The sequence below is a fragment of the Rissa tridactyla genome, chromosome 1 (assembly GCF_028500815.1).
Source record: "Rissa tridactyla isolate bRisTri1 chromosome 1, bRisTri1.patW.cur.20221130, whole genome shotgun sequence".
Lineage (NCBI taxonomy): Eukaryota > Metazoa > Chordata > Aves > Charadriiformes > Laridae > Rissa > Rissa tridactyla.
The window spans coordinates 37,885,091-37,911,946 of NC_071466.1; positions in this window are offsets into that span (position 1 = coordinate 37,885,091).

A 26,856-nucleotide genomic window follows, 5' to 3' on the forward strand; every position below is an offset into this window, starting at 1 on the left:
GTTAATTTAAACTTCATTTCATCATTTGCTTTTACGTGGAAATCAGCAAACCTTATGGGGTTTTCTTGGAATTTTGTGAATGCTTTCTGGTTTTTCATAATATTGAAGGCAAACATTGCATGTTCTCTTATAATTTCCTAGGAAACAGACAGCATGAAAACAAAATGTCTTTCAGAACTCCTAAAAGGACAAAAGATCATAGGATAATATTTATTAATATTGAACTTTGGTTTATGTTTAAATAGATGCTCATATTGGCAGATAAAACACTGACCCATTCGAAGTAGAACAATTTTATGAACAGGGATAATGAATTAGGAAACCACAATAGAGTTTGAAGATGAATGCTTTTGTGCTTGTGGGAAAGCCAATATTAACATATGTCAGAGAGAGAGAGAGAGAGCATGCATGATGGGACTTTGTCAGGCCCAAGAGATGAAAGTGTTACAAGAGTCAAAGAAGGAGGTAAAATTATGAACATCTTAGCTTATGCTCAGGTGTATACAACTGTGCGATAACAAGGCAAGGCTTGTTATCTATGAAGCTCCACAAAACCTCCAAAGCCACTGCCTTAAGGTCCTGCAACTCCTTCTGGTTCACAGTTTGTCTAAAAAATGTGGAGCTCTCAGTCCAAGTACATTGGCAGAGTTTAGGGGCAACAAGCAATATTGAAAATCAAAACTTAATCAGGGGTTTACTCATCAGACATCTGCTTCCACTACACCATACAAGGCACAGGTCACAGCCCATCTCAAACCATATCAGAATCTTCCGAAAATAATACTCCTCCCTGAAGAAAATATCCAAGTGAGGACATAGAGAATGGATCGTTAATGCCTTCCTCCATTTTTATCTAGGCTTGTGGACAGCCTCTTTCTGCGTGCTTATTCTACAACAGACTTAGGATATTTTCCACTTTTTCTTAATTTAAATGTTACCTCCTCTTGTTGAAACATTTATAAAAGTAAAGCAATGAAAAATAAGGCTGAGAATTAGGAATCACACACAGAACAAAGGCCAGTGTGATTTCCCAGTCAGCTTAGCGGTTAGAAGCAATGTTCTCTAAGGGAGGGAGGGAGTAACCAAGTCCTGACCTAGACTTATCTCCCATTAATATGTCTAAAAATCTTCAGAATTTCAGAACATGCTTAAATATAGCATATCTTTTTTTTTTTTGCATACTCCTCCAAGATACAACTTGCTTTTTTTTTTTTGTTTTGTTTTACATATTCCGCGGATGATGATCACCTTGTGTATTATGGCATCATCCTTTTTGCTGTACTTGACAACTCAGTATTGCCCTGAACACATCCATTATGAACCATTCTGCAAAAGTACTATTTTTCTAATCGATTGCTTTAATGAAGTCACCTTTCTCAGAACTGTATTCTCAGCTCCTACCTCAGATCTGTCCATCGAACAGTTTGTTCTACTTCAGACAATCACTTCTGGGCTTATTCCTGGCCTGTGCCTTGTATCTAGCAGGAGGTCCTTGTAAAAATCCCTGTGGTTGATCTTTCCGCTTTATTCAGTATAGATTCTCAAATCCTTCTTGTCTGTAGTATCTGAACACAGGTGAATCGCGAATCAAGAAACAGTGGTAAAATTTGTCACTTAAACTTTAGCTTTGTATATTTTCCCATTGACAAATATGTATGTGCTGAGGATAGTTGTATATAATTTGAGATCCAGGTGTTGAGGAAATTGAAAGTAAGGAGAGAGAGACTTTGAACTTGTCTGGTTAGTCCATGGGCAGACAGCATAGAGAGAGGAGTCAGGTTTGTGCTGCAGTAATTTAATACCGTGCTTTACTCAGAAAGTTATACGATTTACACAGAAGCTGCTGCAGGCACGAGTGTGCCTTGCAAAAACAATCATTGTTCTCTAGGGTAGGTGATTCTGTATATTTGAAGAAGAGAAAGCTGTTCTTATTCACATTTGGATCCTAACATGGCTTTGTAAATTGTCAGTTTTCATATAATTGGGAAATAATTGGGTCCTTCCATTCTCTTTCACCAGACTGAACATCACAAAACAAACAAACAAACAAACCAAACCACAAATAAAAAAAGACTTAGAAAAATGTCTGGGATATTATTGTCCCTTAATATCCCCAACAGGAAATAATAACTTCAACACAGTGTAAGGCAGATAGTTCTTAACAAATAAGTCCACATAAAAAGGTTTTGAGTATCCCAGTAGACACCTATCTAATACAATACCAGAGAATACTTCTCTTCTGAGTCCATTTAAATATCGACACAAACAAGTTATGCCAAATAAAATCCTCAGTTTAAACCTCAGGATTAGATTCAGGCAGACAGGACAGTGAATAAGACTTATGAAAGCCTAGGAAGTAACACAGCTAATAGTGCCCCAAAGGAAGGAAAATTCTCACGAGGAGTTCATGTAGACAGAAAAAAAGAGAGTACTTAAAAGAGACTTCTGATGCCTTCAACAGAAGAAAGCATCTAAAGGTATTGCTCTTAACTTTTGACCTGGCACTACAGTCCTTTGAGACCTCTTCCTTCTGGATGAAAGGGAAAGAGAAAGAAAAGATGGGTCTTAGTTTCACCTGAACAAATAAGAATACTATATTCTTCAACTGTGTGACCTTGGCTATGTGATTTACCCTATTTGGGAGAATAGGCAGCAACAACCTGTGCATATAAAGAAGGTGTCAAAGTTTAGGCAACAGTGAAATACTTTGGGATTTTTACATATTTAGACTTATAAATATTCAGGTATCTAGCTACCAAGAATTCTTTTAAGCAACATGATTCCCAAATCCCACTCCCAAAAAGGCAAAAGTCTTCAAACCTCCTCTGAAGCACTGCCTTTTGGACCTATAAATAGTTTTATAAATCTGTTTTGCTGAACATTATATCAGAGACTGCAGTTCAGCTCTCAACTGGGTATTTGTTTATATGTAATCTGGATATTTGTTTATAAGTAATTGTGCAAGACAAGGACAACATACTATTTATCTACATATCTAATCTTGCTTACATAATGCAATGCCATCCATTAATGTGAGCTTATTTTTTTTTCTACTTCAATTGAAGTGATGTTAAAGAGGGAAAGATATCTGGTCTGCTTTTAATTCTGTTGTAGTTGCTTTATTTCAGTGGAATGCAATCAGTTTCCATGTGCTTATACAAAACTTTGAAAATTATTAAAACTTGTGACCTATATTTCTTTAATGTCCTTAAAGAAACATTATTTCTTTATCTGGAATTCAAAGTTTTCCTTTCTTAATAAAAAAGGAAAGCAATATTATTTTTTTCCATGTATGAAGTTTACCTTTAATTCACTAGCCTATTACGTCAAGTCGTAACATATATTGGTCTTTTAGATACCAATAAGGGGCTTTCTATATCTCTACACGTAAGAAATTAAAGGGGGAAGAAGACAGAGTCCTGTAGTGACCAGTTGTCTGATAAATATCTCATCGTACAACAAAGTTCAATATGCAAATTATGCTTGAGAACTGCTAGTTATGCTGCTGATTCAAAGATCTGCAAAATGTGTGGCTCGGACTGGAATTATGATGTAAAAAAAGGTGGGAGATTTTTGTTGTCCCATCTCTGCAAATAACTCTCTTCAAAGGTGCGAGTTGGTGATATGCATTGATTCTGTCTGAGATGAAGGTTCTCTTTGTTCATGGGGTTCATTGAACCCAGGAGAGATTTTTTTTTGTAATATTGCAAGCTTAGATACCTTAGCATAATTATCTGGCGCTGAAGCATTTTGAAACCATGTCTTTGATACAGCGTATGAGTATAAATGAAATACTTTCCAATTTTAATCTTCATTTTGGAATTGTTGGCAAAGGTCACATGGTGTATGAAATAAGTGAAATTCTAGTCTGACAGTAAGACTACATCTATACTAATAAACAGGCCAGAAACCTTTTTTAAGTCAGAATGGCATAGATCATAGTTAATGGCTAAGATGTGCTAACACTTAAATAATTTAATTGTAAACAAACTGATTGCTGGGAACGGTCTCTGACCTGAGTTAGCTCCCAGAATGTACCCGGGCATCATCTGGGATGGTCTGAGCTCGCGGAGGACAGAGGTGTACCAATGACTAACAGGAAGGCCAACTGCATTGCTAGTTCGTGGGCCCATGCTCTGGCCCTGTCGATTTTACTGGAAACCAGCATAGCGTAAATCCCACAAGAGTATTCAACAAGAGTGTTCAACAAGAGAAAATAAAAATATCCGAGTTTTTTGAAAGTCCACCTAAACAACTTTGTGCTTAGCAATGCCTACTCTAAACTGAACCTCTTCAGCTGACCTTTATTTATATCTTGGAGATTTTTCGCCTGTGTTTTAAACAAAAAAATAATTTATCCAGGAGGCAAGATGACATTTCAGTTTCTTTAGAAAATAATAGATAACTAGAAAAAGAGAGAAAACATCATCTGTTTTTGTTGTGTTGTGGTTTTTTTTTTAAGCAGAATGTTTTAGAAACCTTATCTTAGCAAAACAAATAACCTTCTCCTTCAGCTGTGAACAATAGCAACAAAAAACTCCTACCACAGTCTTAAAATCCACAGAATAGAAAACTCCTTTATAGTCATATAAAAATATTGTAGAGCTTCAGAAGATGCAACAACTGAAGCCCCAGCTCTTAGTGAATTATGACAAAAAAAGAGAAAGTCCCAGTGGCCAGCTTTAATTGTTCTTCATGCACTTGAAAATGCCATGTAAATGTGAAAGATCCAGTTACTGGATTTTCTATGTGTTTGATAAAAGACACATCAATCATTACTTTTTATGACAGGTTTCCATAAGAGGGCTTAAAAGGGAAATGCAGCTTGGTTTTCATGCTGCAGACAGCACCCAACGACGACCCTGCTGTTGTTGAGCTGGTTGCAGAGCTGCCTTTTGCGCTACCTTTATGAAAGGCTGTTTGTTTCCTTTGTGACAGATAAGGATGGGGGTCATTAGAGTTAACAGGCAGGAAGGAAGAATGGGGTACAGATTTTGCTTATGATGTTCATTTTCTCTTCCATCTCTCTCCCTTTGTTTTTAAATTCAATTCTTCCTCAGGCGTCCTTACCAGTTTCACACCCTTACTCTCCTCCAGTCTTGTTTCCCTGTGCAAAATGGATAACAAGTTATACTGTAAGAAATGTAAGCAATTCCCTTGAAGGTCAAAAAGGTAGAGGCAATGTTGTCACTGAGCTCTAATTACTGAAGGGCTGTATCTTAACAATCAACTTAGAGGATGTTCAGAGGCAGCCATCCCTTCATTTGTCACATTCCATGGAGTACAAGGAGAGAGTGAAAATTAAAACTAAATTAATTGCTAAAAAACTAGTTATTCATTTTGATTCCAAGCCCAAGTGCCCAGAATTTCCCATTAAACCTCCAATGAATGTTTATGTGTTTTCTCTAAAGACAAGAAGTACTGAAAATGTCCCATGCCAGCTTATGTCATAAAAGTATTCAGGAAGGACTATTCATGAAGTCCTTCTCTTGAGTGATGTAGACTCAAAACACCTCAGAGGGAGAGCAGATTTAACTTGGGTCTATGATATCCTAGGTAAGTTCCTGAGCTGCTAGATAAAATCTCTTTCAATGATTTTAGAAATCTTTCTACACTTTTTTGGGTTTTTTTTGTTTTTGTTTTGTTGTGTTTTTTTTGTTTGTTTGTTTGTTGTTTTTTGTTGGGGTTTTTTTGTTTGTTTTAAATTTGATGCACCCCTTGAGAGAATAATCAAATTTCCCCTGTTCTTCCCAGAAAATGTTTGGTTAATTCAACCTGAAACATTTAATAGATACCTACTATATTTTACATTTATCTATATTTTACATTTAATTCTACTTTTTTGGCAGAAGAAACATGCCTGGGTCGACTTACAACATTTATGCCTAAATGACCTTCATGTACAGAGAGATGTTCACATATGTAGCAGCATTATAATTGCTGTATCTTTCATTGGAACTCCATCAATCACTGACAGTTCTGCTTTTAAAGGTACATGCTCTGGATGAACATCACAGGGTTTTTTCATCCATTTTGACAGGCTCTGTAACAGATAGCAAGATGTTATCTTTCAAAACCTGATTCTCCTTTTATTTATACCAGCATGACTCTGATTAACTCTGCTTGCTTTTATGGAATTAAAGAAATATTAATTTATACCATTATGAGAGACTGAAGTTAAGATCACAGTGCATTTGACAACCTTTCCTATGTAGTTGAAGAAAAGGAATAATTATATGCTAGAACTAGTTTTTATTTCACTTTTTTCAAATCACAAATTTCTGTTAGACTTAAGTTCAGTTCCACAACATGTGTGCATATGTGATATATGTGTACACAAGCATGAACACACAATCTCCAGACCATTTTCGTGCAATATTAATAGCAACCTCTAGGGACGTACATTCTCCAGAATTTTTTTAAGACAGTAATAAGAGGTTTATCGTCTGATTCTTCAGTTACATGTAAACCCACAAATATAACTTTGGAAAACCTCACATCCATAAACATTTTCAGTTCCAGGCATCCCTTTGCCCTGTGTGCACATTTGTGTGCTACTGGCTCCTTTGCCCTAGGTGCACGTGAAATGGTTCTCCAGTCTTATCTTTGCCACAGCATAAAAACAATTCCAAGGCTGTCCTGAAGTTCGTTTGCTGAGGTTATCAGAGGTACCCTGGTATCAACATGCTGAATATTAGGTGCTGCAGGAACTGTATCTTTAAGGTTTAAAGTTTTCTCATTAAATTCTATCCATTACCATTCCTTCCATTTGTGCAAAACTTTTTTTAGGGCTCTTTATTCCTGAAATAGGTTATTGATTCATTTGCAGAAATCTTTTACCATTGTTCTGATTATAAGGTTTACCGTAGCTTTGTAGTCTTGCAAATTTCCCAGTGTCTGATTTCACACCATTGGGTGTCAGTGTGACTCCCAAATGCAATTCTTTTCACTTTGAAATAAACATGGCTATATCTTTCACAGTGAGACCCGCTGCCCAAACCGTTTCTATGACTTTCCTTAGTCTGTGAGTACACTGACTTCACCAAGAACTGATAGTACTCAGGCCCTCTGAAAATTTAACTATTTCTATTTGAGGCCTAAATAGGAAGGTAAGTGTCTGAGGGTAACCCCTTAAACTAAAAGGCTGCTGCTCTGAAATCAGGCTGCCTCTACCTGTATATTTTACTACTAACCTTGACGCCATCTCACTATGCTAAGGTATACAGAAAGGACTTTCCAGGTAAGGGATTTTGTGTCCATATGCAGGTGCATTGCTGGGGGCTAGGAAAAAAGATGTAGTTTCTGAAATCAAGAGGCTTGAAGTCAACGTGAGATTATCCTGTGGTCCTCTAGCACTTTAGGAGGAGGCTGTAGATCAGGACAGTCTGAGGAGCCTGGAGGCGCAATTCAGCTCACTCTTAGGTAGACTTTTAAAGGCTTGTCGTTTGATTTGCTCTCCAGGCTTCATTGGCTTTATCGATTAAATCTCTGTTAAGTACATAGGAAATGTATATATCTATCTTTTCTTTAGACACCTACATTCAGGGAAATTAAATGTGGATCTAAATCCCATTGCACCAGGCTATTCTTACTAAGCTTATATCAATATAAGTATTGAATATTATGATAAGGAAATCTGCTGCCAAATCACTGCTATAATTAGGGCTGACTTGGCTTTTGTAATGTGAAGACACAAATAACTTCTATTACTGTGTGAGCCTTAAAAGACACAGATAATCCCCTAGCTTTCTAGCAAAAAGATGCTAACTTTTCCTTAGCTGTCTTTTTGTTTAGTTTTTCAGAAGGCACTCAAATCAGATGCGAGGGGATGAACTTTAAGAAGTTGGTTTCTTTTGAATTAAACTCCAAACTTCAGACACAAAGTACCTCCAGATGTTGGATTCCCATGCATGCTGATTGGCAGAGCAAAGGCAAAAGCATGTTTTAAAGGAGTTTTGTTTTTTTTTTGTTTTTGTTTTTGTTTTTTTTTAATACAAATGGACACCTGAGCCTTCCTATCTCCTCAAAATATCCATCTTTTAACTCCCTTTCTGCTCGTCTTCACTGCCAGATTCATATGCGCCATTGTCCTGTTACTCCATGTGTTTATTCTGCCCACGATACATCACTGCATTAGAGCAAAGAACAGCAGCTCAGAAATCTCTGGAGTAGTAAAGCTGCCAGAGGAGCTAAGAGCAGATTTTGGAGAATGGTTTACCCAGAGAGTCTCTATGTCACATAAGACTTCCAGTAGGTCTGCTGAAATGCACCTTTGTGGGAGGAAAAGAGCTGCTTTGGGAGCAATTGGGATCCCAGGTGAAAGCTCTTTCTGTTCAGACCAGCTGCTTGGTTAGTCCTCAGAAAACACTGATGGGATTGTTTCAAGTTTTATGCACATTTACCTAAGGCATTGGATGGGCACTTCTTTAAATGGAAAAATGAATAACCAAATCACAAATGATTAAGAGAAATATACAATGGCGATTTTTTTTTTGTGGGACCTCATTCCACCTGCATATCAATGTGCAGATGTATTTTTAGTTCACAAGCAGCTGTCCTGTCAAGGGAAGTCATCAAAAACCTGTAAAGGCAGATGATAGAATTGGGACACACAAAGCCTGCCTTCCATTGTGGGGTGGAAATGCCAAAAGCTCCCACACAAAATGTTTTTACAATTCAGGCCTGAGACTGACATTTTGATTAACTAGTCTGTGCTTCTACTAAAAACTTCCAGTATAAGCCCATATATTCTTTCTAGATCTTGGTTTTCTGGTACAGGAAGGTGAGAAAAAACCTCCTTCCTTTCTCCTTTTTCTGTTATTCTTTTTTTTAAATCTTCAAGGCCATCTTCAAGGCCAGGAGTTGTACATTCTTAGTGGGCAGGCGTCTAGCCATCTCTGCATCGTCCCTGCATGGCGATGTAAAAGGAATAGTGCACTGAGACTGTTTACACCACAGAAAATGAATAAAAAGTTTTCTATGCAACACTGAACTGAAAAATAAAGACCACATCCCATGGAATACACTCATTTGAATTCTGTACTTGAATCTATGCGAGAATTATATATGCAGCTAAATTTTATAGTCTTTTTCAAAGGCAAAATCATGATACCCCTTTGGTATTCCTCCCTTTAGCTTTTTAGGAAGTTTAGTAAACTTTGTTTGGCAGATTCTGCCAAGTACAGTCAAAGAGCTAATATTCTTTGTTGGGGAAAGGGAGAGGACAATTGTTCATAAAAGAATATATGCTAAACTTATTTTCAAAGACTGGCATTTCAGAAATCTAACTGGGTTTCCTCTGTGTTTATCTCAGATGACAAATCATTTAAATGAAAACAACTGTATTTTATTTTTAGTTTCAGTTATTCAACTTCTGTATGAGACACAGGATGACATTTGGAGGAATCTGTATCTTTACTCCAATAGCAGTCTAGTTGAAGCATACCACTGAAGGGGTTCTTTATTTAAAAAAATAAAAAAAATCCAAAAGAACGTCCCCAAAAAAACTGAACCCACAAAAAACAACCTTGCAAAAAACCCAGCTAACCAGCATGCAGCTAAATCAAAGAGGATATTTTTCCCTGTGTTTTTGGCAGCACTTGTCATGAGAAGCTCTATGGGATCGCAGTCTCTGCATTCACTAGATGCATCTATGTTTCTCCTTTGAAATGGGGTGCTGGGATTGGAAATACTCCGTAGCTAGTCGGTCACTGTGATAAAACGGGTCATTGGTGGCATCTTTGCTAAAAGCTTGTTGCTGTTTTTAGGGCTGCATGTCTTTCTCCACAGAAAGAAGCAGCTGTGAGTTCCACCACCACACACCTGCTATGTGGCTGCAGCTACTGCGATAGTGTTTGCTTTCGTACAACTTCAACTTTTCAAGGAGTTTGCCTGTTTAATGTAATTTTACAAAAGGCACTATTGAGGAACCATGGAATAGCATAAACACTCTCTGGCATCCTTCACGGAATTTTTTTTTTGCTTTCTATCTTTATTGTTCTCTGCCCTCTTTCTTGTTCTCTGCCCCGTAATGTGGAAGAGAATTCATTCTTCCTTTGGTATCACGTGCATACAGCATGTTCACAAAGATGAGAGGAAAACCAAAAGGAAGACAGAATCCCCTTCCAGCCGTTACTACTATATACCATTCCTGGGACTCACATCAATTATAGGTCAGTATATCAAACCTGCTTAAGTGATTTTGTGGTAATTTGTATTTGCAGAGCAGCTCCAGTCCTCCCAGTAAATCTGGACCTTCCTCCTATTCTGCTGAGTTTACTTTTGGCTCAGCAACTTAGCTGTAGATTTGTTTTGCAACAAAGCATAGCTTCTGGCTGTAACAAAGACAATTCAAACATTTTCTGTTCTGCTGGACATGTTTTGGTGCTTTTTGTTTTGAAGAGATCAAGAACTTAAGTACAGGAAGGTGTTGTTGCTAGAGGATGTTGTCTGCTGCATTTCTCTCTCTTTCCTGCTCATGCCAAATGAACCCCTTGTGGAAATAATCAAGGGAAGCTAGAAAAAAGAGAAAAAGAAAGAGAAAATGAAGGGCATCATAGAACTAGACCATTCCAAATGCATGACTCACAGCTCAAATCATTAACACAAAGACGAAAAGAAGGGGAAAAAGTTGTTCATTTGTTTTAAATTGGAACGGGAAAAAGTGATCTATTAATCTCATAGTAGATACATATTTCCTCTGACTTCAATGAAAAAATGCTGCTATGCTGAATTGATAGAACCAGAAAAAGAGGTGAAGATAAAATACAGATAAAATTCTCTCAAACTATATCAGGGATTTATAGCTGGAGTAAGCACGAGTTGCTGTTAACTGAGGAAAGCCATGCTTCTGTTAGGCATTCAGGTGGTGATAGATGGTCTGTGGAAGCAATTTGGCCTGTAGGAAAGAGATCACCTTAGGCTGCAATGTAAGTGGAGACTTGGCCATTGATGGAAGGAAGAGGTGCTAATAAGGAAAGATAGTGAGTCAGGTCAGTTAGTCTTTGGTGGTTAACTGTGTATTCATTTTGACAATTTTCTGTTATGAACAACAGCAAATCACACAGTCAGAGCTTGAGATGCCAGCAATACCACAGGAAGGTGAAACAGGGAGTCATGGATTTACTAGGATGGCTAATGCATCCGAGATTTGATGCCCTGTGGTCTTTTAGCTCTGAATCATGGCATACGTGTGATACAGACTACATGAAATGGTGACAACCTTATGCCTGTGCAGCCAATCCTGTCCAGACTGTGGAGGTATTTGACTGAAACAGTAATGTGAAAGACAAAAAACAGTGTGGTCAATCTATTTAAAAGAAATGTTGGCCTAAATATTCTTGTACTATTGGAGCACAGTACAGGGGAGCTGCAAGGATTTTTGGAGGATGTGTAACACAAGCTATCCAGGGTCAGTTAGAGAAAAACGTAATCCTATAGAGAGGATGCTAAGCAACCTGAATGATAGTTCACCTAACTTATAGTGAAATGCATACAAGAGAACAGAAAACTCATCTTATTTAGTGAAGACATTGAAATAACAACATTTGAATGGTTACCATATCTACCATATCTCTATTTTATCTACCATATCTCTATTATACTACATATCTTCCATGTCTATATTGTATCTACTATATAATATTCAGTTCAGCCACAGCCACAGAGTCCAATATACATCGGTGTCCGATTCCCAGCATACCTAACTGCTTTGGAAAACATCCTGTGTCAATTTATTCATTGCACAGAATTAACACTTGGACCATTTTTGGAATGACAGCAGCTGAAGTCATAAACATAGTTAACTTTTGCTCACCACTATCTTCTGAGTGCTTGCAAACACTGTATAAAAGTGCAGTTGCTCAGGTTTACGCACCACTCCATGGAGCCAGTGCAATTCAGAGAGACTGCAACATGTCCTAACTATTTCTTCATTTTGCACAGGTGAGACAAAACATGCTGTGGAGGTTGAAAAGGCACAACCTTCTTATTGCATTTATTCATCTGAAAACTGAACTGAACTAAATAACTAGGATGCAACCACATAGGGCTTTAACATTTAACACTGAACACATTGAACCGAGTCCACACCAGCTGGCAACCAGCAAAGAGAGCAAAACAGCAGTTAAACGGAAATCAAAATTATTCCCATACAATTATGAACAGACAGGAATTCTGTATTTTTTATACTGGACTGATACATTTTCATGGGTTCATTCTGTATGTTAATTCTATACGTTGTTTTACCTACCATTCTGCTGATGAGTTGGGTAGTTTAGATTACACACCTGAAGTGCATACTAAAAGGAATTGCATTAAAATAAATGAGCCTATTCATTTTCAGAGAGCTGTGAGAGAGAAACGTTTAAATATTCACAGCAGGTGGCACTACCTATTTCATTTCAAAATATTGCCAGGGAAAAGAAGAATCTAATAGCTATCTGATGTCAGGAAGGGGTTATAAAGAATATTACATCCGGTGTTGGCTTCGGACTTTCAAAGAAACCAGAAAGACCCTAGTGTCTATATTTCATTTACATTCAGAGCCGACTGGTAACCTATTCCCTTTTGTGCCCCATGTCATCCTCCATACCCCCGGCCCCTGATGTCAAATATACTTTCCAGGGTAAATGTCAGAGGAAAAAGGGAGCTTTTTCTTACATCGAGAGTTCATTGCCTACTCCTTCCTAATGCTGAAATGTCAGCCATTGTTCTTTTGGGTCAAAATAGGAAGAAACACTATTTTGTGTGCGCCAATTAAAAACATATTTCAAAGAATTACTGGGGTGAAATTATACCATAGAGGGTTGGGATCTGTGTTTATGGGAACATTCATAGATGTATTTTGTCCTTACAGGGGAAGCCCACTAGCCTCTGAGAAATGTTTTCACTTTTAAAAGCCTCTGTGCATGGATTATAGACAGGATGTGCTGTTCCCCTGTAACCCCGTAATAGAGCACTACCATTGTAAGTAACAGGCCATAAGCTTTGTACTGAGATTGCAAAAAACCTCAGGACTGAGGCTCGTCAGGCCTGCTTTGCCTGAACTTGTCTTGACCCACCTGCAGCCTTTTTTGACTCAGTTTCAGAAGTAACAGGCTTTAAGCAATTCTTCAGTGTTGAGAAATGCAGGCCTGGTATGACAGTGGAGTCTTTGAGAGGTGAGGATGCAGGATGCAGTGTGGAGGAGCACAGGACGATAAGGGATGGGATGCAGGCTGGCACTGGAGACCCCACAGCAATAAACAATTCACCTATGGTCAGTCACAGAAATGGAGACCTAGAGCCAAGCAAAACTGTGTTTAGGGGTGGCAAAGATGCTAAATCCAGCTGTAGAACGATGGAGAAAGAGCAAAGGTGTAAAAGCATGTTAGCAAACAGAAAAATGACTGCAAGTGGATCCTACGGTGAGGAGAAAGACACCAACAGCATGAGCACCACATTCCTCCCAGAGAAGGTCTGCGGGTACTGGTGACTGACTGTTATAACCCCCCACACACCAGAATGAAACCACCAACTTTGGGACCTCAAGGAGCATGAGCAGGGCAAGCATATCACCAGGAAAAGGGGTAGAAATTAGGGAGTGCACGTATAGCAACTCCAAATGTGTTAGTATTCTTTCTTTTTCTTTAAAAATTAGATTTGGACTAATAATGATTAGGTTGTTAAGATTTCAGTTATGCTAACGAGAAATTGTTGTCTTTATATGTGTGCTTCCTCTTTGCTCAAAACAAGATTCTGAGCATTACAATGTATATGCATTGCACGGCTTTTACATTTTCACTAAGAGCACGCACAAGTGGCCCTATGTGAATTTAGTACTTACAAAGAATGCCTGCCAGCCCTGCCAGTGAGAGTCCTCTCTCTTAACCATGGAGAGAAAAAACAACCATCTTCCAAAAAGCTAGTACAGCTAAAGCGTCAATAGTGCAACCTTATCTATACTCTCTACCCAGTGTACCTCAGTTCTGATTGACAAGGACCATCTCAAAAGTAAGAGGTTATTTCAGTTTCCATGACCCATTCAGCACTTGACCTGTCAGCATGACAGCCAACAAGTGTGACGATTAGTGTGATATATTTCTGTTACTTTCAGCATTAACTGCAAAAATAACTAGTCTGGACATTCTGGAAGTACTATGACTTAGGCATATAATAAAACTGAGCATTGGGTTAATCTAAATGGATCTTAATGATGCATATGAAAAAGTGCATAACTTTGGATATAAACATCTGGCTGATGACCAGTGAGGGACTGGCTAGTGTTCATTTGTACCACTGCCCACTAGTACACGGGGTCCAAACAGCCCATTTCATCAAGAACCTATGCCACTGACAGACACTCTTCCACAGCTCTGTTCAGAGCAGTTTGTCCTTCTGGATGGAATTTGATCTCCGCAACTAATGTCACTGTGGTACTTCTGACCACGATGGGTAACGTAGCGTTATCCACAAACTGTTATGCAGGCAAAGATTTGCATGTCATTTGTCCATTACTTCTCTGAGGGAACCTTAAATAATCTTTGTGTCTCATGCAATTTTCCTCATTTTGTTTTAAATAATAAAAAAAGGTTTAGTGTTGGGAGGAGATAATTTCCATAATTTTAGCCAGAAGTGAAAATATGCATGGAACAAGGACAGAAATTAATCCTGCAAAATACCTGTTGAGCCTTATGTGATATTTTTAAATCACAGTTGCTCATATTTGTTGGTTGGGTTTTTTTTTTATTCTTATTTTTCCTTTTTTCCTTTTCTTTTTTTTTTTAATTTGGTCTCATCTCATTAGATCAGTTTGATGTTACACCTAGTCCTCCTAACACCGTTATTTACCACGTGCAAAAGCTTGTTACCACTGAAGACATTTGCAGTCCCACAGTTTTAATGTAAGCAGGTTTTGACCCATTGGATATACAAGGCTTTAAACTGTCCATTTTATAAGACATTTTTTCTTAGGCTGTGAACCCCTGAGGTACTATGCTGAGGTTAGGAAGCTGTGCATAGTTATTTTTGTGCTTTATAAAATGTTTAACATTTTTGGTGCATAAATCATTTTTAGCTTTACCTAATTTCAGAGCATAAAGGGCATGTCAAACTTTACTAAACCAAAGCCCCAGGAAACAGTCTATAACAATGATGGATTTTTATAATGATATAACCCTTAATGAATTATTGTAGTTCCTTAACAAGGTTTTAATAAGAAATTTCTTTTGCCAGCATGGTTATTAGTTCTCTCATCTGAATAGCCCTGGGCCTGTCTGCCATAGAATTGTACAACATAATATTTCTTTCTGTGTCAGTCATACAATACTGCAAAACTCCAAGCCATGAATAAAACAAACTTACTTTCCTTTCTTTGCTTTTTTATTTTTTATTATATTTTTTTTTACTTTAAAGGTCAGGGGTTTTAAATATGTAACTTGAAATGAAGATGTGCTGACTACGAGACAACTGTTACTCATATATAATGTAAGAATGCCCACTGCCATTCAGACACTTTCCTGTATGCTAAGGTGTCTTGGAGGAATTGACTGCAGTACACAAACTCTTGACACTGAGTGGGTGCTTGTCTGTGTCCTAATATACATTTTTATGGATAAGTTACACTCTCTTCTTTTTCTTTAAGGCATTTCTATATGTTTGAATAGTGTTTTGGATACTCCAGTAGCCATTAGTCTTTTTTATTTTAGTGAACATATGTACATTTGTGACTGTGTGTGCATGTGTGTACGCATAATTACTTACTGATGTCCACTTGAGACAATATAGCTACATTTTTAAACCATAGCTTTAGAATACTGAAATAACATTAAACTTGCAAAGTTGAGCAGTGAAATGTTAAGAAATGCCTGCCCTACCTTTGTTCATCCCTCTCGTGTATATGTTATGCTACAGTTATTAATTACTTGTTTAATTATTCAGGAGACACTAAACTAAAGCTGACTGCAAAGAGCTGCAGAAAAAACTTATGAGACTCACTGACTGCATGATATAATGTCGTATGGAATTTCATGTCAACAAGTAGAAAGCAATCAGCATGGTTAAAATAGCAGTAAATGCTCATACGCTGTGATGGACTCTAAATTCATGACTCCAATCCAAGAAAAGGATTTTGGAGTCATTGGATATTTCTCAGAAAACATCAGATCGATACTCTGCAGTGGTCACAAAGGCAAGCAGAATGTTAGCAATTATTAAGGAAGGATTTGAGAAGAAAATATGAAATACTATATAACCATAGAAATCCATAGAAATTCACTTTATGACGGTGCTTACACCTTGAATACAATACACAGTTCTAATCCCTCATTTCAAAAGGATATATGAGAACTAAGAAAGGTACAGAGGATAGTGACAAGAATGATCAGAGGCAGAGAATAGCTTATGTCCAAGGACAAGTTAAATGCACTAGAAGTTTTAGGGGGGAGAAAAAGAGAAAAAAAAAGGAAAAAAAAAGGCAGCAAAATAAAACAAAAGCATGACTGAGGAAGGCTGTAAAAAACTTATAAAGTCAAGAGCATCTTGGAAAGGGGGAATATTTCTCATGCCAATAATCAGAATTAGATGCTGCCGGTTAAATTATTAGGTAGCAAGTCTATAAGTGACAGAAAGAAGTGTTTTTTCACAGGTCACATAATTTCATTGTGGAAATGATTGTCACAGAATATTGTGGAGGCCACATGCATAAATGGGTTTAAAAAAAGTGATTATACAAATTAATGAACGAAAAGTCTGTCAAGAGCTATTAAACATGATGAAGCGATTCCCCAGCTCAGGAAATCGTTAAAGGATATATTGCTTCAAGCTGGAAGGACATAACAAAGAAAGGGTTTATTCTAATTTAACACTGTGGGTTTTTCACTTTGTTTTGCTTTGTTTTAGTTGCTGATGTTTAAATTCTTTTCTTCGGTATCCCTTACTGGCCACTTCAGAGAGAGGATGCTGGGTTAGGTAGACTTTGGTTTTAAACATTAAAGATATTTTTATCTTTATGTATTCTTTTTACAGATTAAAATCTTCAGAGAATGTGTTATAATTGCCTCTGTGCCTTGAAACTGTAATCATAAAGTAGTGCTAGGCAGTGTTGACACAAGGAACAAAAATATGCTTGTACAACGTATCTACAGTGTATCCGCTTAAAGTCTGAAAAAATGTCTTCTGATCAGAAGTTTTTTCAAAATATGTCACCTAGCCAAATTTGAGAGGATTTTAATTTAATGGCAAATGAAAAATCAATAGTAATTTCTACCGTATATTATAAACATTGGCCAGAACTTTCAGTTGAGTCTAAACTTGCCTTTTGTCCACATTTTCTGGATTCCAGCCTGGATTCAAGACTGGGCTTATGGTTGTCTTTGGGAAATGTCAAAAAAGAAAACTCAGACTTAGATGTTCCTCCGTATTCCCAGCTTTTGCAGAAAGACAGTGTGTCTTCAGGTTTTCCTGTAGGAGCTACTTTAGAAACATGGCTGAGTAGGACCAAGTCTGGATGCAGGCTGCTGCCATTAGTCAGCTAAAGTATTTTTCCCTGTAATTTTCCTCAGAAATGGCATAACTGTTTTAACTACATCATTTCAAACTCTACTTGAGCCAAATATCAAAAAACTGGAGATCTTTAAACAAATAGGACAGAGGGCCGTAGAGAAGTAGAAGGAGATGTGATGAATAAAGGTTCTGTATTACCATCTCTGCATGTAATTTACTCAGGAAATTGATGAGAATTTCCAAAGGTTTGATTGGACAGGACAGCAATATGAGGTGAACGTTGTTGCATAAATTGTCAAATGGGTAAATGAGCACTGAAAGCCCTAACAATACTACTAGTAATGACTGCATTAACAGTCTGAAACAAAGTCTGAACTTTTGTTGCAATATTTTAACCACCAATGACAATTCATGGGCAGATCTTTGTAGGCTGCAGGAGTCTCCAGGTTTCTGCACTGAGTGTAGCGCAACCTATTTGTAAACCAGGGGTCCAGGTTGAGAAAAAGGAATAGCCCCCAAGACAGGATTTTAGACATATTTTTAGAAAGGCATGTTCAGCTTCTACATGAAGTGTAATCTTGAACATGAAAATAGCATTTTTTAGGTTAATTTCCAAATATTAGACTTTACTGGGTTGAGCATCCCTTGTGATTCAGATTTTTCTTTAGTATTAATTTGGCCAGAAAGAAGCTTGTTCAAAAGCTTACAAAGTTGGGTTTTTTTTCCTATGTACTGTTGTGTTGAGATGCATGGCTGCTGCTGATGCAGCCGTATGGTATCATCGCAGGCTCTTCTTTCATTGGGCAAAAAGCACCTCAGACTTAATACACGCTTTTCATTGGGTGTGTTACACAGATAAACTAGCCTGAGATATAAGGCACTCTGGTCCTGACTCATTCTGAACATTTCAAATAGGAAAGAGGCTCACCTCTAACACAAGGGCCTTCCTGTGGGGTATGAATTAAAGTTTGAATACAGAGAATGGACTTGAAAGTTTGACTCACAGTGCTCAGGTAAGTACCCTGTTAACTTCATCATTTTTCTGCTAAGGTAGGCTACACTATCTTGGACATCCTTAAGCACATTTGATCTAAAAAGTTTCACTATGAAAATGACAGTTCAAAATGAGAAAAATCTGTGTGAGAATCAGACTTCAGTAAGGGTTTACCCCAGTTACAAGCAAATTGTTAGCTGTAGACCTATAATCATATTTGCACGTTGACCACAGTACCAGTATTGTGGTTAGTTAGGTGAGCACATTGCTCAAATTAGCCCTTGGCTATTGTGTTTTATCTGTCACCCTGAAGCCACATTGAGCTGGGTGCAGTACAGGCACCCATTATGACTGCCACAGTTGGTTATCACTTGGGCAGGGTTACAGGAGATAAAGGTCAGGTTGGCGCCCAGAGGGGAGCACATCATCACACCAGATGTCCGCCCAGCAACTCTCTCACTATCCCTCCCCTACAGGATGGGGGGAGAAAATAAGATTAAAAATCTCATGGGTTGGGATAAGGACAGGGATATCATTCACTAATTATGATCACAGGCAAAGCAGACTCAAGCTGGGGAAAATGCATTTATTGCATTGACAATTGAAATAGATTTGGATGGTGAGAAACAAAGCCAAAAACTAGAACACCCCCACCTCCCCCTTTTCCCAGGCTCAACTTCACTCTTTCACTCCTGACTCCTCTCCCACCCCCCTGCTCCCCAGGCAGTGCAGAGGGATGGGGAATGAGAGGTCGGGGTCCACCCATAATAGCTCCTTGCTGCTGCTCCTTCCTTCTCACACTTTTCCCCTGTTCCAGTGTTGTCTTCTGCATGGGCTTTGGCTTCCTTCAGACCATATCCACCTGCTCCAGTGTAGGGCTCTCCATGGACTACATGGAAATACCAGATTCACTTTGGTCCTCTCCACAGGCTGCAGGGGAATCTCTGCTCTGGCTGATAGAGCACTTCCTCACCGCCCTTCTTCTTCTCTCACCTTGGTGTCCACAGGGCTCTTTCTCACACTTTGGTCCTCAGTCTTCACTGCCATGCAGTGTTTTACCCTTTCTTAAACCTGTTTTCCCAGAGAGGCCACCGTCTTCACTGAGGGGCTCAGCTGTGTCCTGTAGTGGGTCCATTAAAGATGACTGAAACCAGCTGGGTGCAGTGCTGGCCCCTTGTTGCAGAGACCACACCTGCTAGTACCTACCTGCTAATGACTGGGCACCTTCACCTGACACAGTTTTATGGTGTTACAGATACTCCTGGCAAATAAAACATGCCAATTTTAGCAGCTTCAGTACTGCTTCAGGTGAAATTCAGTGACAGTCTGGTTTTGCTCTTTGATACAGACATGATCCATGAAACCTAGGGTTAAATGGCAATTGAGGAACCTCTTTATGAATCTCTTTTTTGTACTGAGTCTAGCTAAGATGGAGTTCATTTTCTTCGTAGTAGATTGTTTGGTGCTGTGTTTTGGATTTGTGACCAAGACCATTGTTGAAACAGACCAATGTTTCAGCTATTGCTGAACAATGCTTAAACAGCATCGAAGCCTTCTCGGTTTCTCACTTGGCTGCCCCAGAGAGTAGGCTAGGGATGGGCAAGGGAGTGGGAGGAGACACAGCCAGGACAGCCAGTCCCAACTGAACCAGGGGATTTTCCATACTATACAACATTGTGCTCAGCAATAGAATTGAAGGAGAGTTTTTCCAAGGTAATTGTTGCTCATCGGTCTGCTAGTATAAGGCAGTGAGTGACTGCCTTCGTATCAGCTGTTTCTTTCCTTTTTTTCTTTACTTATAAAACTGTCTTTGTCCCAATAAACAAGGGGGTGTTTTTCTCACATCTTCTTTTCCAATTCTCTCCCCCATCCTACTGGGACGAGTGGGTGAATGACTGGGTGGGAGCTTAGCTGCCAGAACACTTCTGCTGAAGTTGAGTACCAGAGTTCAAGCACCTCTGAAAATGCGGGCAGAAAACTGGTCAGATTTTTGTGGAAGCAAAAAGCTGATGATATCTGAGATGGTTGTCTCTGTGCTAGGTGCTTTGTGCTTTTTTTTATAGTGAATGGAAAGAAGCGGAGACTGATAGGGCATGAGTCATGTGATTCACAAGATCAATGCGGGTAAGACTGATCCAGCAGGTATCTTATTTATAGATTTCTTTTAGTTCCAGGTTCTGACTTGTGTGAAAATAAAAGACCAGCCACAGTTTTCTGCTTGGGTAACTGTACATGCAAGAAGAAGTATGTTAAAAATATTTTCGGCTCTGAAAAAAAATGTCAGTTCCTGCTCTAGGCAGGCCTCCATGTTGGCTCTTCTGTGGTTCAGCAATCCTAGTAGGATTTGCGTTTGTATAATCTATTATATATAACAACCAGGACTGAGGAAATAGACAATTTTTTTTACTTCAACAAGCCATTCTTGTAAGGCATTCTATCAGAAAAGTGATTCCAATCTTTCACTACTAATATCTATTCAACTATAAACTTTTCAGAGGGAAAACTTTAAGGGGTAAATGCGAATTGTTAACACAGAGTACTATAAGGAATTACTAATACACACAGGCAAAGATCAAGTATGTGTCACCAACGTGAGACTTTGCTTTATATTTTAGTCCTTTTTGGTGCCTTATTTGGATCAAATTTATGTGAGAAATTTGCATAAATCAGGAGAGATCTTTATTATATGATTCACCGTAACTCATTAGGGCTTTTGTTTCCATATACATAAATTAACTCTGCTGATATAAAACACGAATGATTGCACTTGATTGACCCTGAAGTTATACATTCTTGACAAAAACAGGATGGAGCATCTTGAAAGCCATATGCCAACAGATGTAAAGGAGATGAATTCCAATATAAATATGGTGATTATTACTGGTCAGCACTGTGAGCAGCAAATTTTAAAAACATGTAAGCAGAGAAGGTGAGGAGACAAGATTAAAAGACAGAAATATTGATCTCATCCTGCAGCTTTGTGTTTCAGCACATGATTCACTTTCAGCTCTCTGTCTCAGTGGCAACCAGCTTTTAACAGCTCGAACTTTTTTCTCTGTGTTATGGCTACTTCCCTGTATACAGACTTTTTTTCAAAGAATGATGGGAAAGAGACCTAACATCGTCTAATGCAGAACAGAACCATGTCATTGTGTTAAAATACATCCTTGTAGCATCTTGATTAAATAAGTTGAGTTTGGGTATACACAGATCTATTTTAATACTCATGGTTAGAGTAATTTCATATACCGATGTTTTTTCTGGACTTTTTTCAGCAATATTTATATAAATGTATATTTTTATATAACTATGTAAGATATAAAATATATATTCATACATAAGTATATAAATATAATGAATAATAAGGATTATAAACAATAAAAGCTGAGCCAGAGAGAAAGCCGGAGAGAAAGATTAATCACTTAGGATCCTTACCAATACATTATTAAGCATATTAAGCAAGCTGTGATACTCTAATTTGGATTAACTACTTGGAGGAAAACCAGACTATGTGACTTTATTTTTTGAGTACAATGTACTGACAAAGTATTTGAGATCTGACCTGGACCTCTTGTATTTTGTTGGCACCATCTATCCCAGTTCAGTTAAAGGGATGTTTCCCACTGGCCAGGTCAGTTGGAGCTGTCATAAGCATTTCTCAGTCAGCAGGAGTCATTCTTGAGCCAGTGGGAGCTGTCACAAACCATTCTGACATAACACGTATCATGCTGGAAGTGAGATTGACCTCTCCAACCTCTCTTGCTATTATATGCAGGTAACCAGGTCACTCCACCCATCTGGTAGCTCAGACTGACTGCAGCTCAGCCGTTCAACCCCTGATGCTACTGGCCTGACCGTCTTTTCAGCTGCAACTGCCAAGTACCTGTGGAACTTCATCCAAATCAATGGGATTATAGTAGTGTGAAATTATGGTGGACTGCAGAATACAGTCCTTTATCTCACACCATTTTATGTTGCAAGCCATGAAGGGAGGGTTTGGGTAGCATTTGAAAAGACTGCAGGATAACAGCAGATGCTCTGTTATGTGCAAAGCATCTGACACACTAAGTGTCTAGTCCTGACAGCGCACTGAGTTTGGTCTTTCAGCAGAGTTTTCTGTGCAAAAATCCTTTACGCTGTGGGATGGTCAAGTGTTGCAGAACAGACCACTCAGTGGATGTTTTATTCTCTGCAGTAGGTGATGGGTAGTACTTGAGAAATGAATATATTTTACCTCTGCCTAAGTTTGAAACCATGAACTCTTTTGTGAAAGAAGTGACTAAGCTTTCTCTTTCAAAAACAGAATAGTGGTCACTACTTTTAAAGTAACTATTCATGTTACCTTGCTTTATCCTGTAGTTCCTGGCTGTACTATAGCTGAATGATGAACATTCACATAGAATGTGAGACACTGTTGCCCTAAATTTCCTTTTCGATTCAGGGGAATCAAACCCTACAAAGCCTGTCTTGCAAAAATGCTTCTACCTTAAGGTACTACCTGGGAACAACATGAGTATGAGTGAGGGGAAGCTCCTCAATGCTTCTCTAAAAGCTGCTTCCCTGTGTCATACATGTTTAAAGATTAATTAGATATACAGTACAGTCTGCACTACTTGGAGGACCTGAATGGGGTTCACAACTTTGAACCCTGTTTTAGACTGTGATACTTATATATGCCTCATCTCACAATAGACAGGCTGTGGAAGAGAGAGTTCTGTACCTTTTATCTAGTAGTAGGTGGCTAGAACATCTCCATGTGTAACATCTGTATCTCTGAGCAGAGCAGAGCTATGAAGATCAATCTGTGTGACATCTGCAGTAGGTCAGTCTCAACTTCAGTTGTTGAAGTAGTTCCACTTCACGTGTACTGATTACAGAGTAAATGATCCCTGAGATAGCATAAGAGTGTGTGCCACTCTGTGACCTAATGACAAGCCACACTGTATATGTTGAAGAAAGAATAGGCTCCTTTCATATACCTTTATCAATATATATATGTATATCTAGCATAAGGTTTCTCTGGATCATGAATGAGGACTTAGTCACATGGAAATTTCAGATCTGGAAAGGCAAAAGGGATAAATGATCTCTGGTTTTCCTCTTCCAGCATCACTGTTTGGCATGTTATTGTTAACAGCTAAAAAGAAAGAGAGTAGGAACATTTAGGAACTCTCCTTTGTATGGTCCTTTTTAACACCCGATATGTATATGACTGAAGACTGTGACACATCCTCAGGAAAATACTTTTTGGCAGGTAAGGAAATGGGAAAAAGTAGCACAAAGTGTTTTTTTTAAGGCAAGAAACTGGGCTTGATGACATAGAGCTACTCTTAGTTCCGCACAGAGTGCAACCAGTGCTACTTCTAATTGGTAAGGGATCCTGCTACTGTTGCTGGAGGCATAGGCAGAACAATGAGATCAGGACATAGTGGTGAGATAGAATCGTGAACCGAATTACTGTAGAGATTCTGTGCATAACTTTCCTTCTTCTAGCATTTGGTCACACACACAATGGTTTGTATTTTCTTGTTTTACTTGGTTGTAACTAGTAGCATATTCCAACAAGTTCCACCAGTGGCTTCTGTACCAGTCTCTTTGCTCTAAAATGAATAGTTTGTCTCATAATCCCATTTGATGTCCAGGTTTCCCTCATATTGCCTTTTCTCTATGCCACATGTTTCTATTTGATCTCATTCCTCCCCATATTAAGTTCCTCTCTGGACTGCAGGTTTCATGTGGTTTCCTACTGTCCTACACTCTCTCTTCTCTTCCTCCTCCCCTTACAAGAATATTCCATGAATTCATAATTCTCTCACAATCCTACGGTTGTGATTTCAAAGAAAAATTAGCCAAATTATCAGATTTTAATGGAAAGCAAACTCTGCCTTCTTACTGATACAAATACCTAAAGGACTGGTAAGTAACCGCTGCTTTTTGGAACAGATCTGAGGCGTTCTTCATGTTGCTGAATGACAGAATGAAACAGAACTCCAACATAGCCGATCACAGCTCTTTCCATTTGCACAGCCCACAATGAAGCAGCATGTGCTCACTAATCCCTAAAACTCAATCAGTCAAGCAAGCAAGCGAACAAAAACAAACCCCAAAACCCTAGAACAAAGCTAGAGGAGGAAAAATCATATAAGCATAAATATAAACTAAACAAAATCTTGTCATCCTGTTCCTTGTCCCCCCATAACTTTCAAGCATATATACTTTATCCAGACTAGGCTACTTCTATTTTTTTATATTAATTACTCAACATACACCATATAGACAGGAAATGTGTATTCAAGGACCACTGAACACTGAATTTTCTGAGTGCATCACAATTACAGAAACATCTGTGCTAAATGACTTTGCCTTGAATCACTGTGAAAATCTGCTCTGTTCAGCAGCTTTGTACAAATCTTGATTCTTGCACGTGCTGAAAGGGTAATGAATGTTGTTTTTCTGGTTCAGTCATTGTGACTGCATGCAACCTACATGAACCTTGTGTCTCATCACCATATGAAAATGCATTTTCCTTATTCTATTTAACAGTCAAAAACTGTCACCATTATAGATTTACTATGGTGACATACAGTAGCAGCAAATTCATGTTTGAAAACCACAGAAGGGTGTATACTTTACACAGTAGGTGATGGGCCACAGAGAGGCAGAATGCAAATACAAGGAATGCTTTGTTTACTTTCTTTATCTTACTTTTTATTACCTTCTTTTTCTTTCTTTTCTTAAACTCCAGTTACATCTTCAGTGTATTTAACAGATCACATGGTTTATTCAGCATTGTAGACCATTAATTCCATCACAATTAGCATTAGGCTTCTTAGAATTAATGAGGCTATGAGGGACCTCTGAAGTTTAGTTAGTCCAACTTTCTGTTCGAGGGTCAGCTTTGAAATGAGATCAGGTTCCTTCAGCCTTTGCCCAGCCTTTGCCCAAACAACTTTTTCCAGAATTAACATTCCTTATGACAAAGATAGCGCCTGTATCTAGCTGCCATTTCCTCTGCTGTGGCTGGTGATTTTTGGCTCCTGTTCTTTCTCTGTGACCATCTGAGAAGAACCTGGCTCCGACTTCTTTTAAACCCCCAGTAGGTAGGGGAGGAAGACTGCAATCACATCCTTCTGTAACCTTTATTTTTCAGCCTAGACAAAACCAATTCCCTCAGCTTTGCCACGTACATCCTATGCTCTAGCCACCTATTTCACCCCATTTATATGTTGGTAACTTGTTGAACTGGAGGATTCAAAACTAGATACATTATTCTATGTGCAACATCTCAAAAGCCAAGGGAATTATAGTTTCTACTGACCAGCAGACTGTACTCTTGTTCCTTTTATCAGTGTTTTGACTGAATTCGATCTCAGTGCCACTTTACACTGTGTTACACAAATAAACATAAGAATAACCATCCTTAATAAAAAATCCTTATGAAAGAAAACAGCTAAAAAATAATGAGTAAATTCTGCCATTGCACCAATGAATAGAACAGAGGATGATCTGGGGGGTACTCAAGAAAAGGACTGCTTTGTCAAACAGTAACTTTACAGCTTTGAAGAAAGTATGTGTTTACAAAGACTAAATTTTGTAGAAATTCTGCAAGTTGAGATACCTGGAAGAAGGATACTGTAAGGAGGGACATGAGAAAAAATATGGAGATAATAGATGTTTTAAATTTCAGCCATGTCTCTGGCCAGTTACTGTGTAACTGGAAGAGCAGTATCATCTTGCTTTTCCTGGTATGGTCAAGCTGTAATAACCAGTTCCTTTAGGATTAGTGGTCCTCTGTTAAAGTCTCAGTGTATGGTTAGCATAGTAGGTGTCTCAGGGTAAAAAATATTCTTTCTATATAGGATAAATATCTGGAAAATGTAGCTGTTCATTTGTTTCATGTATGTATATATGAATCCAGTGTGGGAGCATGAATATTTATGTATGTGTATATTCCTAGCCACCTCCCTTGAAAAAGCTATTTTAGCCAAGTATCTTCTTCTTCTTCAAAAAAAAAAGATTAGAAGTCCTGATAGTTGATGATGACTGCTTGGGAAATTTAGGTAAAATAATGATTAGCACTAGATTTAAAGTCAGAAACTTGGCCTATTACAGCATGCATCCTGGGGCATATTTTAACTACCAAAAAGGTTTTACAAGAATGTGTTCCTGGTAATTATGCAGCTTACATTTAGCAGTACTAATATCTAGTCACCGAAGACTTGACAAAGGGAGTTGTTCAAATGCCATCTGATAGATATCCTGCCACCAAATGAAGAGAGAAGATGACATGTAGACACTTTTGCTGAGGTGACTGATGTGATGCTTAGACATGTTTACAGACATTTGCCCAGTCATGAAGACTACAAGAAGCCTATAGCCAA